Genomic DNA, 15,221 nt, shown 5'->3' on the forward strand with positions numbered 1-15,221 from the left:
TTTTTGTTAGAAATTAAATGTCAAGATAGCATTGTCTTACTAAATTTCTCATACTTAGAAAAGTTAAGGTTCAGTTAGAATTAACAGTCATTAACACTTTTGTTACAATTTTTAGAAGGCCTAAACCCTATTAACTCCAACCCACAAGTATTTCATGCAATGGTCCATACTTCATACTAACCCATAGTAACAAAGTATTTAAGCACTAATTAATTATTTTGCCCACAATAAATCGCCAAAAATAGTACTTTAAACGTAAGTTCAAGTGTTTGCCGACTTAACGAAAAGAGCTTATCTTAACTTAAAATTTAATTTTTGAGCTCCCAAGAGCACTAGTTAATAATATTTATTTTGATTTTTCTCAACCACAAAAGTGAGTCCCATAGAATTTGTTTATCATTTCAAGTAAGTTTTAAACTCTTAAACCTAGCGAACTTGTTTTGCTATTTAGGTCTTAATCTTGGTGCTAAGCAAGCTCGTAACACCAGGGGTGTTACATGTTCTTACACGTGGTATATCAAGATTATCACCTTGTTATAAGTGAGATTCATACAAGTATTATCTAGCACATCCAATGGTGGTTCCACAAGTGATCCTCAACTTTAAGTAATCATTAAGTGAAGCAAGTTCCCTCACATAAAAAAGCTCAAGTCTATCAAATGGATGACCCATGCTATGACATAGGGGGAGGTGCCCCACCGATAGGTATCAAGGTCAAATATCCTACATGAGTGATCTCAAGGGCTACAAGTGGTGCCATTCGTCCAACATTTGTGGTGGTGTCCATAAAAAATGCAAGATTCAAGTGTCAACCATCTACCCCAATGCAATCATTTGTATCAATAAGAAGGACACCTTTTATGGAAATTGATGACAAAGGGGGAGAAGTTGGAACAAAGATATGTAAATGCATCATGGCAGAGAAGAAGTTGGACATGGACAAAGAGGGAACAACATTGAAGATTGGAGACGGATCAAAATTCTTGAACAAGAGAAGCACACAAGTAGGGGGAGCAAGCTCATGAACTTGATTGTTTGCATTTGAGATGTGCAGTCATGTGCTTGCTTGCATTTGCATAAGTTTTAAATTTGATATGCATGCTTGTGTGGTGTATGCTAGTTATAGAACTTGATTGATGAAATGCAAACTAGCATGAATATGATGATAGCTAGAAACTTGATATGTTTTTAAGTAATACTAGTACCTTTCTTCTAATGTTGATCTCATGGGGTATCTAGTATTTTTATTTTCAAGTGATATCTAACTAACCATGGTGCTAAGGATGAAATTAAAGGTGCAACTCCGATTGGTATCACGCTTCAAAGGTTTATTCTACACACTTCCTATCTATGCATATGTGAAAGCTTTCAAATTCAAACTCTTAGCACATATGTAGGAGAGCTAATGCTACCAATTTAGGTTTATGAAACTTGTCCATATCCTTTACACATGGTAAAATTTCTTGGGCAAGCAACATAAATTCATTCGAGCTTAATTTCCATATCTTTGTAGAGTTTTCATCAATTACCAAAAAGGGGGAGATTGAAAGATCCTTGTTTGGTTTTGGTAATTGAGTGACAACCTAGGTGGACTAATGTGTTTAAATATGAGATACATAGGTGATTAGTCCACAGGTACACTTGTGTGAGCAACTCATGCCATGACGGTGAAGATGGCTTGGATTTGTTGCAAGGCTCACATATGTGATGAAGGAGCTCATTGCATATGAGACATGACATGGAGTCATGTGACTAAGGTGGAGAAGATCAAGACAAGACTTGGCTTGATGGACCGGTTGCAAGCGTGAAGGGCAAGTTGGAAGCTTTGGAGCGATGGACCACGTGGCGGTGAAGCTTGAGCAAGACTTGGCACCGATGGACGAAGGCAATGGTGAAGAGCAAGTGAGGCCAATATCGATGAACCAATAAGGTCAGGTGATGATATGAAGTGGATCATATCATTTGTTGATCAAGGTTGGTGCATGTGTTGCATCAACATTAGAGGAGATGGAATGGAATGCGCAAGGCAAAGGTATAACCTATAGGTTATTTTATTTCACCGATCATAGGTGTATAGAGAAGTTTGTGACCAGGTTTAGGATAGATGACCATACTATCAAGAGGGGCAAACTTGTTTACATATCGGTTATCTAGTGCCACTTGAGTGATCTAACTTTGCATCGTTGCTAGGATCGAGTGGCGTGGAGAAAAGAGAGCTAATCCTTTGATAAAATGTTTGTGAAAAGCTAACATACATGCACATGATGTTGTATACTTAGTGGTGTTGGCACATTTGCAAAGGAGAAGTTGGAGTTGATTTGGATCAACTTGGAGAAGAAACAGGAGAAGAAAAGAGCAAGTTTAGGTTGTCTGAGGGTCGGAAAACGCAACCAAACTTGTGGCCAACATGCAGTCCAGCCTGAAGGATGGCACCACCCTTTCCGGTGTGTACCGCCACCCCCTGCAACGTGCGCAAATCAGCAGTGACACACTTTCATATTTTGGGCATAACTCTTAGCTCTGAATTCTGATTTCGATGATCTATGACTTTTCGGAAAGCTAACAAATAGCTCTACAACCTTGAAATGGTGGAAATTAGGTTTGAGCAAAAGTGGGCACCGCCACCTCCTATCCGGTGGCACCACCCTAATTTCCCCAAGAGCGTGGGTTTTGGGTTTTGGCCGACAGGTGGCACCGCCCCTGCCTGTCCGGTGCCAGGTCTGCAACAGCTAGTTCAAAATAGTTGTTGGAGTAGACCGTTGGAGGGCACCGCCCTACCCTGTTCGGTGCCACACCGACCTGTCCAGTGACCACGCAGAGTGCAGCTCAAAAGCTCCAACGGCTCTATTTGGCTTGGGGGCTATAAATGGAGGTGGAGCTTAGCTTTGGGCTGGTTGTTGAGCACCCTTAAGACTTGGTGGCTTGTGTAGGTGTGCTTGGGAGCTCTCTAACTCACATATGCTTGATAGTGATTATACGATTGAGTGTGAGTGCGATTCTAGTGCGATTGCATTGTGAGAGTGCATCGAGTGGCACTAGGTGATTGATTTGTAAGCCGGTGGTACTTGTTACTCTTGGAGGTTGCCACCTCCAAGACGGCTTGGTGGTGGTCTTCATAGAAGCACGCAAGAAGCTTATGCGGTGCTCCGGAGAAGTGATTGTGAGGGGTATTGTGCTCACCCCGCGGGACTGCAAAGAGCAACTCTAGTTCAGCGTGTCATTGAGCTACCCTCACTTGTCCATGGGGTTCTTGCGGCGCCTAACATGTGGACTTGGTGTGGTGCCAGTTAGCCACCGAACCACCAAGTGAGCGGTCGACATCTCGGGATAAAAATCACCTTGACATCCTTGTCTTCCCAATTATTTACATCCCCGTTACACAAGTTTGTACTTACTTTTCATATATTGTGCTTGTGTAGTTACTCTTGTAATTAGTTAGCTTGTGTAGCTTGCTAGTTACCTTCTTGCTTGTGTAGCATAGAAGTAGCTCCCTTGCATAACTAATTTGGCTTGAGTAGCATTGTTAGTTGCATTGCTTAGTTTGTGTAGCTAATTAATTTATTCTTTCTAATTTAGGATCTTTGTAAGGTGCTTGAAACTTAGATAGAGGGGTGTAGTCTTAGTTAGACTGATAGTTTTAATTCCATAATTGTTTTGATTTGCCGACGCGATTAATTTTAGAAATTACTATTCATCTTCCTCTGGGCGGCCATCTCAACTCTACCCCCTGTCAGGTGATGCCTTTCCCATGCAAATACCTAGGGATGAAAACGGTTCCTCTCCATATTACGGCGCTCAGAGGAGCAGCGTGACAAAGTCCACCTTGTCTGCAATCCCAGTTCATGTCTCTATCTATTGTTGCCTCTCCTCTTGGGCAGTTTAAGAGATTGATAAATGTTGGCGTGCATTCCTATGGACCGGCTCTCATAAAGCATAAGGGGGGAAGTTCTGGGTTGCTTGGCGAATTGCGTGCTCTCCAACAGAGATGGGGGCCTCGGTGTTCCAGACCTACGGACCATGGGTACGCCTTGCGCTTGCGTTGGGAGCGGCTTAGGTGGACATGCCAGGATGCGGCCTGGGCAAAGCTACCATTGAGAGCTCAGCCGACTGTCGAAGCGATGTTCTGAGCTTCTGTCCATGTGCGCTTAGGGGACGGCGCCTCTGCACAATTCTGGACTGACTCGTGGCTAGGGTCCTATCTGCACCATACTTTTGCCCTATTCCTGTTCCAAGCTATCAGTCGACGACGACGTGGCATCACAGTGCAGGAGCCTTGCACAATCGCCGCTGGGTGAGGGACATCACCTACCGTCCTGGTTCTCTATGATTACATCCAAGCCTGGGAGGCTATCGAAGGCGTACAGCTCAACCAATTCAAAGTCGACCATTTCATCTAGCGTTGGACAACAAATGGAGAGTACTCGGCCTCCTCAGTTTACCGATCTTTCTTCATTGGCATGACCTCCCTTCAAGGATCTAAGGAGGTTTGGAGAGCTGCCGTTCCCCCAAAGGTTAAGTTCTTCTTCTGGTTGGCTCTACACGGTCGCCTCTGGACAGCGGAACGGAGGATGCGCCATGGACTTCAAGATGAAGCAGCTTGCACCTTGTGTGATCAGGCGGATGAGACAACCAATCATCTGCTAGCCTCTTGTGTTTACAGTTGCGAAGTGTGGTTCCGGCTATTGCATTTCATGGGGCAGCAGCTGCTAGCGCCTAAACAGAATGCGGGACTCGCTGACTGGTGGCTACATGTGCGCCTGCAGGTTCCGCGTCCTAGTCGCCTAGGGACTCTGGAAGGAACGAAATCGGCGGACATTCCAAGGGGAGCACCTCTCTCCAGTGAAGCTTGTTCAGCACGTGATCGATGAAGCTAAAGCCTGGATGGGGGCTGGCTTCAGAGCTATGTCGACGTTCATGGCGCATAACACTTAGCTAGTTTCTTCTACTGCTCTTGTTGCAAAATCTTTCATAATATAATCACCTTGTGTAATCTAGTCGTCGTCTTGTGCATTGGCACCAACAAACTGTAACGTCCCAGAGTCCAAATGACTCAGATCCACTCTGCACGTTGAGTGAACCACACCTACCACTATCCCACTTACACTTTCGTCCTCGCTTTGTATAAAAGGATTAACCCAGGGATGATGAGATGGACTCTAGAAGCCTTATATGTTGGTCTAACCCATTCTAAACAACCAAGGTGGGACTAAACTCTCCACAATATCTCATTAACATGTACATGGGCCACTATAGCCCAAATTCCAAACTGGGCCGGATGTCTTGACCCGCACGCGCGTGTGACCATGAAGGTCGGCTCTGATACCATTTGTAATGCCCCAGAGTCTAAACGGCTCAGATCCACTCTGCACGCTGAGTGAACGACACCTACCACCATCTCACTTATGCTTTCGTCCTCGCTTCGTGTAAAAGGATTAACTCGGGGATGGTGGGATGGACTTTAGAAGCCTTATATGTTTGTCTATCCCAACCTAAACAACTAAGGTAAAACTAAACTCTCCACAACATCTTATTAACATATAAGTGGGCCACTATAGACCAAATTACAAACTGGGCCGAATGTCACACAAACCATGGCCTGATGGCTTCCGGCAAGCTGGGGATCGGACAGTTTAGCATTGCAGTCAAATAGTGCAACTAGTCAAAGCCCACCCAGGAAAGGACTTAGACAATTTTTGTTAAGCCCCTCAATGTAGATGCTTTTGCACAAATATACGAGTCTCTATCCTAACCTACCAAATGGTTAGTGTGGTACTACCCTGATAGTCCGAGACCCATGAGTGCTTGGTTGCTTTCATTACCCTTATGTATTAAACCTTATGCAGCATAACATAAGCTAGTATAAATGTATGTAGATCTGATTGGCTGCTTGAATTAGCTTTAGCTTGTATTATACCTTATGCAACATAACTTAAGTCAAAGAAACATATGTAGTGACTTGGTGATTGATTGTTCTGCATAGACAAGGTATATTTGCTAAAATTGTGTGATGTTTACATTTTGTAACATGTAGTCATCTCCTAATTGAAATCTCATGTTTCTAGTTGAGGTATGGGGAATTAGAATATTTTCATTTTTGTGTGCGTATTGGCTTATGCAAACCTGTATTGCCTAATATGACCAAGTTAAATCTAGTTTACTAGCTAGTGCAACATTGGGTATGCTTTGAGCACTGTGCAAATCTAGATAGGAGCTTATACATACAATCAAACACGAACAAACTTCATTTCATAAGCCTAAATACAAGCTACTACGATAACCAATCATAGCCATAATTTGTTTGTGGTTGCCTTCGCGCGTAACTTTGGTCATCCACGGTGTAGAGTAGACTGACTTTGAGCAACTAATTGACTGACTTATCATTTGTGTTGTAGGAACTGGGGTTACCTTCGAATATTATAGAGTGTTCGGTTCAGGTGATTAACCCATTCTAAATGAGGTGATGCATTATGAGTCAATTCTTAAATTTAATGAAATGACCCTATTTCTTGTATTCGTACTAATTATTAGCCTGTGAGAATGAGGTGATGATGGATCAACTCATTCTATTCCATAAAACAATCATAAAACTAAAGAGTAAGATGATAATAGACCACTCCATTCTACAAATCAAACACCCCAAAGTAGCCCTCTGGTTTCCACCTGTTTTCGGCAGACATCACATTCGTTCCCGTCTTCAGAGAACGTGTCCCTGTGCCGGGCCAAGAAAGATCGCTCATCAGTCGCTTCCATTGTGACCATCAATGGCAATCGATCAAGTGCCAGCGTGCCACCGTGCGACGTACGGCAAGCAGCTTCAGGACTACTAGCTTCGATGTGTGTAGTTTGAAAACGCAGGTGTGGTGAAGGTGCAGATTGACTAGAGTTATGACTAGCAAATATGCTCGCGGGAGAGAAAAACGATCAAATGTTCATGGAAAACAACAACGTGAATTGTACATATCTATTTATGTTTTATCATTTCTATAAAATTTAAAAGCTATAACTTATTTTGTGATGATCATAACATCCATAATACAAGCTAATGTTAGCATTAACATGACAATGCCCTATTAAGTCTTTATCAAATTTAAAATATAATCTTGATAGAATTTTTTTTCTTCTGTTACAAAGTACAGAACAGAGACATTTTCATACTATTTATGTGTTGATATAGTTAAATATCGAGTTTTATGACTTTCTTTGTGGACTCATAGTCAAGGTACTGGTTTGTCCAATGATGATTATGACGGGAGACATCTCTCAATTTTTCATATGGTAACTCTCATCTAGACTACACTGGTGCATATGTACAATTTAGAAACAAATTTATTTAGACCGGACCGATAACAATTTGATCAAGATTTCTGTTTACGATTTGATCGGTTGGACCAAAAGCTAAACCATTTATAATAACATAAATTTTATTCCTAATTAAAACAATTAACATCGTGGTGGTGGATTTTTTCTTAGAAAATTCGAGAGTTCAAATATCTGTAATATTATATTTATTATTTGTTTTAATTATTATTTATGGAAAATCGTAAAAACGGAACAAGAGATCAAAGGAAAAAAGACCGAAAAGAGGAAACATACGTGGAGGAAAAAAAAGACGCAAAAGAAAAAACAGAAATTGGACGTGAAAGAAAACTGAAACCATGCGTGCTAAAAAACTAAAAAGAGAAAAACATAACATGGAGAAAAAATAAGATGAAAAAAGAGGGAAACCAAATGTGAAAGAAAAAAAAGAAAAAAACATACGTGAAAAAAAAGAGAAAAGAAAAAAAGAAACCAAGATGGATGAGGTATCGTGACTCTGATGGACGGAAACCAACTTGAAAAAAAAAACCGAAACGGATTTGGATCCTTGAAAAATAAATTTGGAACTCGGTGAAAAAAACAAAAGTGCCTAGAAACTCTGTGTGGATTTTTATGTTAGATTAGGATAAGACATAAGATCAGGATAATTTCTATTTTTATTTTTTCTAGTTGGATTTGATTTAGGATCTATTCAATCTACTTAGTATCGGTTTATCCAAGCCATATATATTACACCGTGCATGCTACTGTTGCCTGATTCGAATTGAAGAAGGAACGGATTATGATTCTGATCCGGCTAGTGTATCCCATTGTTGCCTCAAAATCATATGCCCCATTGTTGCCTGATTCGAATTGGACATATTCTTTTGGAAGAAATCTTAATCAGACAACATAAAATAAAACTTGTCTTTTGTATTTAGATTAGAAATTCTATTTGGGTACTCATTGGTTGGATCTATTTGGATTACGATACTTACTATCCAGGCCTCAAGAAAATATATTCAAGCGGTAGACAGACAAATAGAAACAATTTTCACATTCACATATAGGGGTGAAAATGGTACGGATATTTTCCGACCGTATTCGAGACTGAATCTGTTTAGAGGGGTTTGGATCCGTCCGTATCCAAGTCTGAATATTCAACATCCGATACCGTATTCATATCCAAATACTCAAATAGCATATTTATAATGTTGATATCCAATCGTACTCTATCCGGCATGATTGATACTATCTGCATTCGAATCCGAATCCGGTCAGAAATATGAAAACAAATGTAATATCAGTGATATCCGTTCGTATCCGATCTGTTTTCATCTCTATTCACATAGTTAGGGAAGGCCATACCAAAAAATGGAAAGAAACTTTGCCTTTTTATTATCAGCTAGGTATATAGAGGTATAGATTCAATCTATCTACTCAGTATCGGTTTATCCAGGCCATACATATGACACCGTGCAGGCCATTGTTGCCTGATTCGAATTGAAGAAGGAATGGATTATGACTCTGATCCGGCTAGTGTATCCCATTGTTGTCTCAAAACCATATACCCATTGTTGCCTAATTCGAATTGGACATTGGAAGAAATCTTAATCAGACAAGATAAAATAAAACTTTTAGCCTTTTGTATTTAGATTAGAATTTCTATTCAGGTACTTATTTGATGGATGTATTTGGATTACGATTCTAACTATCCAGGCCTCAAGAACATATATTCAAGCGGTATATAGACGAATGGAAACAACTTTCACATTCACATTTAGGGAATGCCATACCAAAAAATGGAAGAAATTTTATCTTTTTATTATTAGGCATAGATATAGATTTGTGTCCAAATCCAAAAGTCCAGTATCTTTCTACAAATTAGTGTTCACGGTATTGGGATCGTTTGATCGATTTCCTTGTAGGGTCATCGTACCATCCACTAGGTATGCCCTTATATATGGTTTCCAAATCCACCGTGTGTATCAATACGAAGCAGACTGCCAGGACCTCGTGCGACAATTAACGGCCATTGGGCTATCTCGATGTTGAGAACCGGCAAGGTAAGGTGCCATGCTCTATGGAAGCTCTGACAGTGGAACTTTGGAAGTTTCCCTGTCCTCTCCTTCTTCCTCCTTGACAGTCCCTATAGACACTGCTGGTCACAGAGCCTCTGATTCATTCTCTTTCACACCCCAATTCTGTTCATTCGGAGCCATGCATATCGGTAGGCAAGTGCTATCGCAGGTGAGGTTTCGAGCCACTCCAGCAGTCCATCGTCAACACCAGCACCAGCAAGAGATATGTGTATCTGTAGAGCGGCTTATAATTTGGAATGAGATGTTTATGGTTTTCAAAATGTATAAAAAAAAGAGAAGAGATAAATATTATAAAATATACGGACTCTATCCTAGAAGAAAAGGAGAAGGATGAATCCTAATCCCAGTCCGTTTGTATGAGGGCTTGTTGGTGTTTCGAGTAAACACCAACGAGTAAATTTGTATTATTGCGCGTTGGACCTGGATGGTGTGCTAAAAGACACAAGGTTTATACTGGTTCGGGCAGAATGTCCCTACGTCCAGTTTGCGGCTGCTGCTCGTATTAGTAGAGGTTACAAACGGACGAGAGAGGGACATGTTCTAAGTCTCTGATGGAAAGGTTGAAAGGATGTTAAGAGCTTGGTTGCTGCTTAGCTGTGTGTTATGTGAAGCGTGGTGTGTTCTCTCGATCCCCCTTTAGTGGGGTGTCCTGCCTCTCCTTTTATATACCAAGGGGAAGTAGGGATAACAGATTGGAGAAAGAAGAAAAACCAGAGGCCAAGGAGGTCCTTCAAAGATGTCGGGTCTTCCTTTTCCTCTGAGCGAGCACCGCTGACACGACAAACGGTGCCAGGGATAGCTCCATGTTGGGTGTGTGTCTGCTGATCCTGATAGGACCGTGCTATGGATTTGTCGGCAAGTGGTTACGTCCCATCCCACCGCGGCGGGCGGCGCGATGGACCGGGGTGCTGAACCGCGACCCTACGGGGAGCAGACGACGTAATGACCCCACGTCCGTTACTGTAGATGATGTGAGTTTTCTTCTGGACCATAGTGGTTGTCGTATGCTTCCATCAGGATCTGTGCCTGAGGGCGAATGTCGGCACCCATAATACTATAAGACAAATGTCGGCGCCCACAACACTGTTCGGGCTCTGACATATCTAGAACGGCTTAAAGCGCCCCTCTTGTCATATTCTGATGGTACTTTCCTACAGGCGTGCAGGGTATGATCCTCGGTATTGCCGTTGACTTGAGTGCCCCGCCTTATCTATGCGTGTAGTTATGAAGGAGCAGCGCATAGTCATCGGGCGAGGCGGAGTCTACCCTCAGACGTCGGGCAAGGTAGGGCCAGTCCCTGGGGTTCGGGCGAGGCGGAGTCTGCCCTCATACGTTGGGCGAGGCGGAGCCAGCCCTCGGACATTGGGTGAGGCGGAGCCAGCCCTCAAACATCGAGCGAGGCAGAGCCAGCCCCCGGGGGTCGGGCGAGGCGGAGCCAGCCCCGAGGGTCGGGCGAGGAGGAGCCAGCCCCGGGGGTCAGGCGAGGCGGAGTCTGGCCTTAGACGTTATGCGAGGAGGAGTCTTCCCTCAGACGTTGGGCGAGGTGGAGTCTGCCCTCAAACGTCGGGCGAGGCAGAGCCAGCCCTCAAACATCGGACGAGGCAGAGCTAGCCCCCGAGGGTCGAGCGAGGTGGAGCCAGCCCTCAGGGGTCGAACGAGGTGGAGCCAACCTTTTGGGGGTCAAACGAGATGGAGTTAACCCTCGGTCGTTTGGGCAAGAGGTGTAGTCGCGCTTTTGTCTGTTCAGAAGCATCAACGTTTGATGGTTATTAGCTCCTCCTCTTTGAGTACCCTAGTATTTGGTCCCTGATAGTAGCTCCCGAGCCCCTAGGTGATTCGGATAGAATTGCCCGGGGGTGACTTGACTTGCCAGCGGGTGCGCGCGAGCGCACCCAACCAGTGTAGCCCCCGGGTGATTCGGATAAAATCGCCCAAGGGGTGATTCGACATGCTAGAGGGTGCGCGCAAGCGCACCCGTTGGGTGTTGCCCTGGGGTGATTCAGATAGAATCGCCTAGGGGGTGATTCAGACCCTTCGTGGGTATGGCTGTGAGATTTGATGGTTTGTTAGCCGAATAGCTTAAATGGGACCCTGGTATCCCGTTCATGGGGATCCATCCAGGGTCAGCCTGGCTGAGACTCGATCGTGGACCGAGACTCCTATGAAGCTCACGCATCTGAGTTTTGGCCGCTTGTGGGCTCATCCTTTATCTTAAGGGTGCCTTGGGATAGCCATCAAAACCATTGATAGGCCAGCCCTCGAACTCCTGGGCCCAGGTGGGCCAGAGAAAATACTTTTTGACTCGTATCCCCTTTGCTGGCAAAGAGTCCTGGTCCGTTAGGGGAGGCAAAATGTCCGGCGTGTCTTCGGAGGGAAAGGATAGGGATTATGGGCGCATATCCCGCAACATGACATGGTGGTGGATCATGGCAGGCATGGAGATCTAGGTGGACGGTTGCCTTCCTCGCATCTGTTGCCCCTATAAAACCAAAGGGTTCTCCCCTAGGGTTTTGTACTTTGCCTCCTTGCCTTCGCATCTGCAACCTCCACCGCCAATCGCCCAAGCTCCCCACATCTGCATCTTAACCACCATCAAGTTTGCATCCACCCACCCCAATCATTCAATGGTGTCATGGTGCAGATCCGATATGACCCTCCAGTGCCTGGAGGGCCTCATCCGCCATGGTCTTCTCTATGTGCGGACCGCCGCCGAGGAGTGGCGGTTGCCCGACGATGAGGACGAACCATCACCACCTGATGGCTAGGTCGTGTCCTTCACTCACTTCCACAAGCGAGGATTCATCACCCCTACCCATAAGTTCCTTCGGGGGTTGCTGCATTACTACAAGGTGGAGCTGCAGCACCATAATCCCAATGAAATCTAGCACATTGTGGCATTCGTCGCCCTATGTGAGGGGTTCCTAGGGATTAGTCCCTACTTCGACCTATGGCGGTACTTCTTCCCCATCACCCTCCTGAAGAAATGGGAGAAGAAGCAGGAGCTGAATGTGCCGATGGGATGTGCCGGCATTCAGCTTCACAACAACCGTGTCAACGAGTATCTGCCGATGCGTTTGTCGACCTTCAACAAGGGGTGGCATTCACATTGGTTCTACGTCAAGAACGATGCCACTGCCCCCTTGCCATAGTTCACCGGGCGCCTCATTGAAGAGGTTCCAGAATCATGGAGGAGGTGGGGAGTCCCAGATAAAGACAAGAAGAAAATCCAGGACCATCTCGCTATCGTCCGAATTCTGAAGGAGAGGGCCATGAAGGGGTTGGGGATCATTGGTGCCTACCACGCACGGAGGGTGGCGCCACTGATGAGGCGCGTGCTTCCCCTACACATGATGGCGCCCGGTGCATGACTCGATGGGACGACTCCTGCCGAGGGAGCCCTCTCCTCCTCTAAAGTGGCGCAACGCATCAAGGAGGCGATGGAGCCTTCGTGGGATGACGCTGGCATTGTCCTTGATTTCGTATATCCGGTGTCAAGGCATCCCCCAATGCGGCCAGAACCTGGGTACATTGTCTTCGTAAGTTTTCTTTCCTCGTGCCTCCTTTTTAATTGAACTCCTAACCTCTTAACTCTGATATTGAGATAGGGGGACCAACCAAAGAAACTCATCCTTACGGATCTTCTGGCTTTGCTACCGAAGGAACCAGCCATGATGGCGGCCCACCGCACTACAGTCGAGCGGCAATGGAAGGCAAAGGAGGACGAGAGGAGGAAGGAGCAGCAAAAGCTGTGTGCGTGGGAGCATGGGGAGGACACGGACAGTGATGTTTATGAGGAAGAAGAAGATGAGGTAGTTGTCGACACCAAGTGGGATGACCTGGCGAGCGAGGATACATTGATAGGTATCCACTCGTCCATGTAGGGACCCTTCCTATTTCATGCGGGAGGTAGTGAGTCCATGAGGCCAGCGGAGACGGGCTAAACCATCGGCCCATCCTCAGAACAAGTAGGGGCGGGCGGATCTGCAGCCGTGCCTGAGGTGTTAGCGGAAGGGAGCGGTCCCACCGCTGTGCCTCAATAGTCATTGGGGGTAGGCAGATCTGCCGCCGCGCCCTAGGTGCTAGCGGTGGCGGGCGAATCTGCCGCCACGCCTGAGGTGCAAGCGAGGGCAGGCGGTCCTACCGCCACACCCGAGGTGCCAAGGGAGAGGGATGGATCCGCTGCCGTGCCCCCGAGTGTAACGGAGGCGAGCCCCTCGGCCCAGGAGCAAGGACCTAGGGGTTCATCCCATAAACGAATCCTTCGCCCAACAATGCCGATGTAAGTCATTTGACTCCTCTATTTTCTCTATTTTCAGTGTGACTCCGGCCTTTTGTTTTTTGTAGCATCCTAAGATGGGGCCACTCTTTGGCGCTGGCACCCAAGAAGAGTGTCGCCATCCAGGCGAGACGTCGACCGTCGCTCTTGCTTCAAGCAGGAGCAGAGCCGGCGTCATAGCCTTGTCAGCCGGTCAGGCGCCGCCCGCAGTGGTGCCCATGCCCTTGGAGGGTCCAACGGTCACCGGGGCTGAGGGAACGCCCTCGGTGGTCACTGAGCAACCGACTATGAAAGCAATTCTGCTGTCGACGTTGGAGCGGACGGAACTGCCGCTTGCACTTGTGGCGCTGACCGCTGTGGGCATGACATCACCGATCGAGGCCCCTCCGACATAGATGGAGGTGGTAGCAATTGTGACGAGCCAGGTGCTACCGGACATAGCCTTGGCAGTCCCCGAGGAAGCAACGCGATCCGCTCCACTGGTGGCCTAAGTGATGGTGCCCGACGTGGGCCGGTCGGAAGGAGGCACGACCGAGGGGTCCCTGGGTGTCGTGGCAGTTGCAGAGAGGACTGGTGGGCAGTCATCCTTGGCCTTAATGTCGAGGGGCAGCCACTCGCCTATGTGGGGAGAGCCACTGCTCTAGTGGATGGATCCGTAAGACCCGACACCGATACTCTTCTCGCTCGATGATGCTACTGAGAGCATAGAGCCGGAGAGTCTCAACGAGGGATTTTGGCCATGCTGGAAGCTCTGAACCAGGCCAGGGGCGTCCTACATGATGTCATCATTCCTACCGGCCGGTATTCACTTAATCTCTCCTCTAGCTTTCTTCTTTCTTCATGTATTTTTGTGTTTTGACATTGATCTTCTTTTTAGTCCCTTATCGCTTGTAGCCGGGAGAAATCCCGGTTCCTCCATGAGCAGAAGGAGAAATGGACCGCCTCGCTGAAGGGGCCTGGCTACGCAGGGATGTGAGTGCCTAGCTTGCTATCGCCCAACAGTAGGTGGCCGAGCTGACTCCCCTAACTGAGAAGGTGGCTAGGCTCCGGTAGCGGGAGGCCGAGGCCCGTCGAGACGCGGAGGATGCCAAGAAGGCGTTCCAGGATCTATCAATGAGGGCACGGTAGGGTGAGGAGGAGGCTTCCAGAGTCTGGAAGGAGCAGGACGAGCTGCTCCAAAGAGGTGCCGAGGCCCACCAGTGGATCCTCGACCTCCTGGCCAAGGTGGAGAAGGAGCGGGAGCTAAAGCTAGGAGACGAGGAGAGGTCTGTGGCCCTATAGCAAAAGGCGAACCTAGACGCTGAGGCAGTTGCCTGGCTATGCAGGGAGCGAGACAAGCTACGCCAGACTATGGAGAGGCTCTGCTTGGAGTGCGGCGTGGCCTGCGGAGAGCACGACCAGGCCATCCAAGAGCGCAATGAGGCGCAATAGAGGATCGGGTCCCTGTAGGCCGATCTTGGAACCGCGGTAGCCCAAAGGCTGGAGGCCGAGAGCGTCTTCGCCAAGCTAGTCACAGAGCTTGCTGAGAAGCGGAGGATCCTTCAGGC

The sequence above is a fragment of the Miscanthus floridulus genome, chromosome 17 (assembly GCF_019320115.1).
Source record: "Miscanthus floridulus cultivar M001 chromosome 17, ASM1932011v1, whole genome shotgun sequence".
Taxonomy (NCBI): Eukaryota; Viridiplantae; Streptophyta; class Magnoliopsida; order Poales; family Poaceae; genus Miscanthus; species Miscanthus floridulus.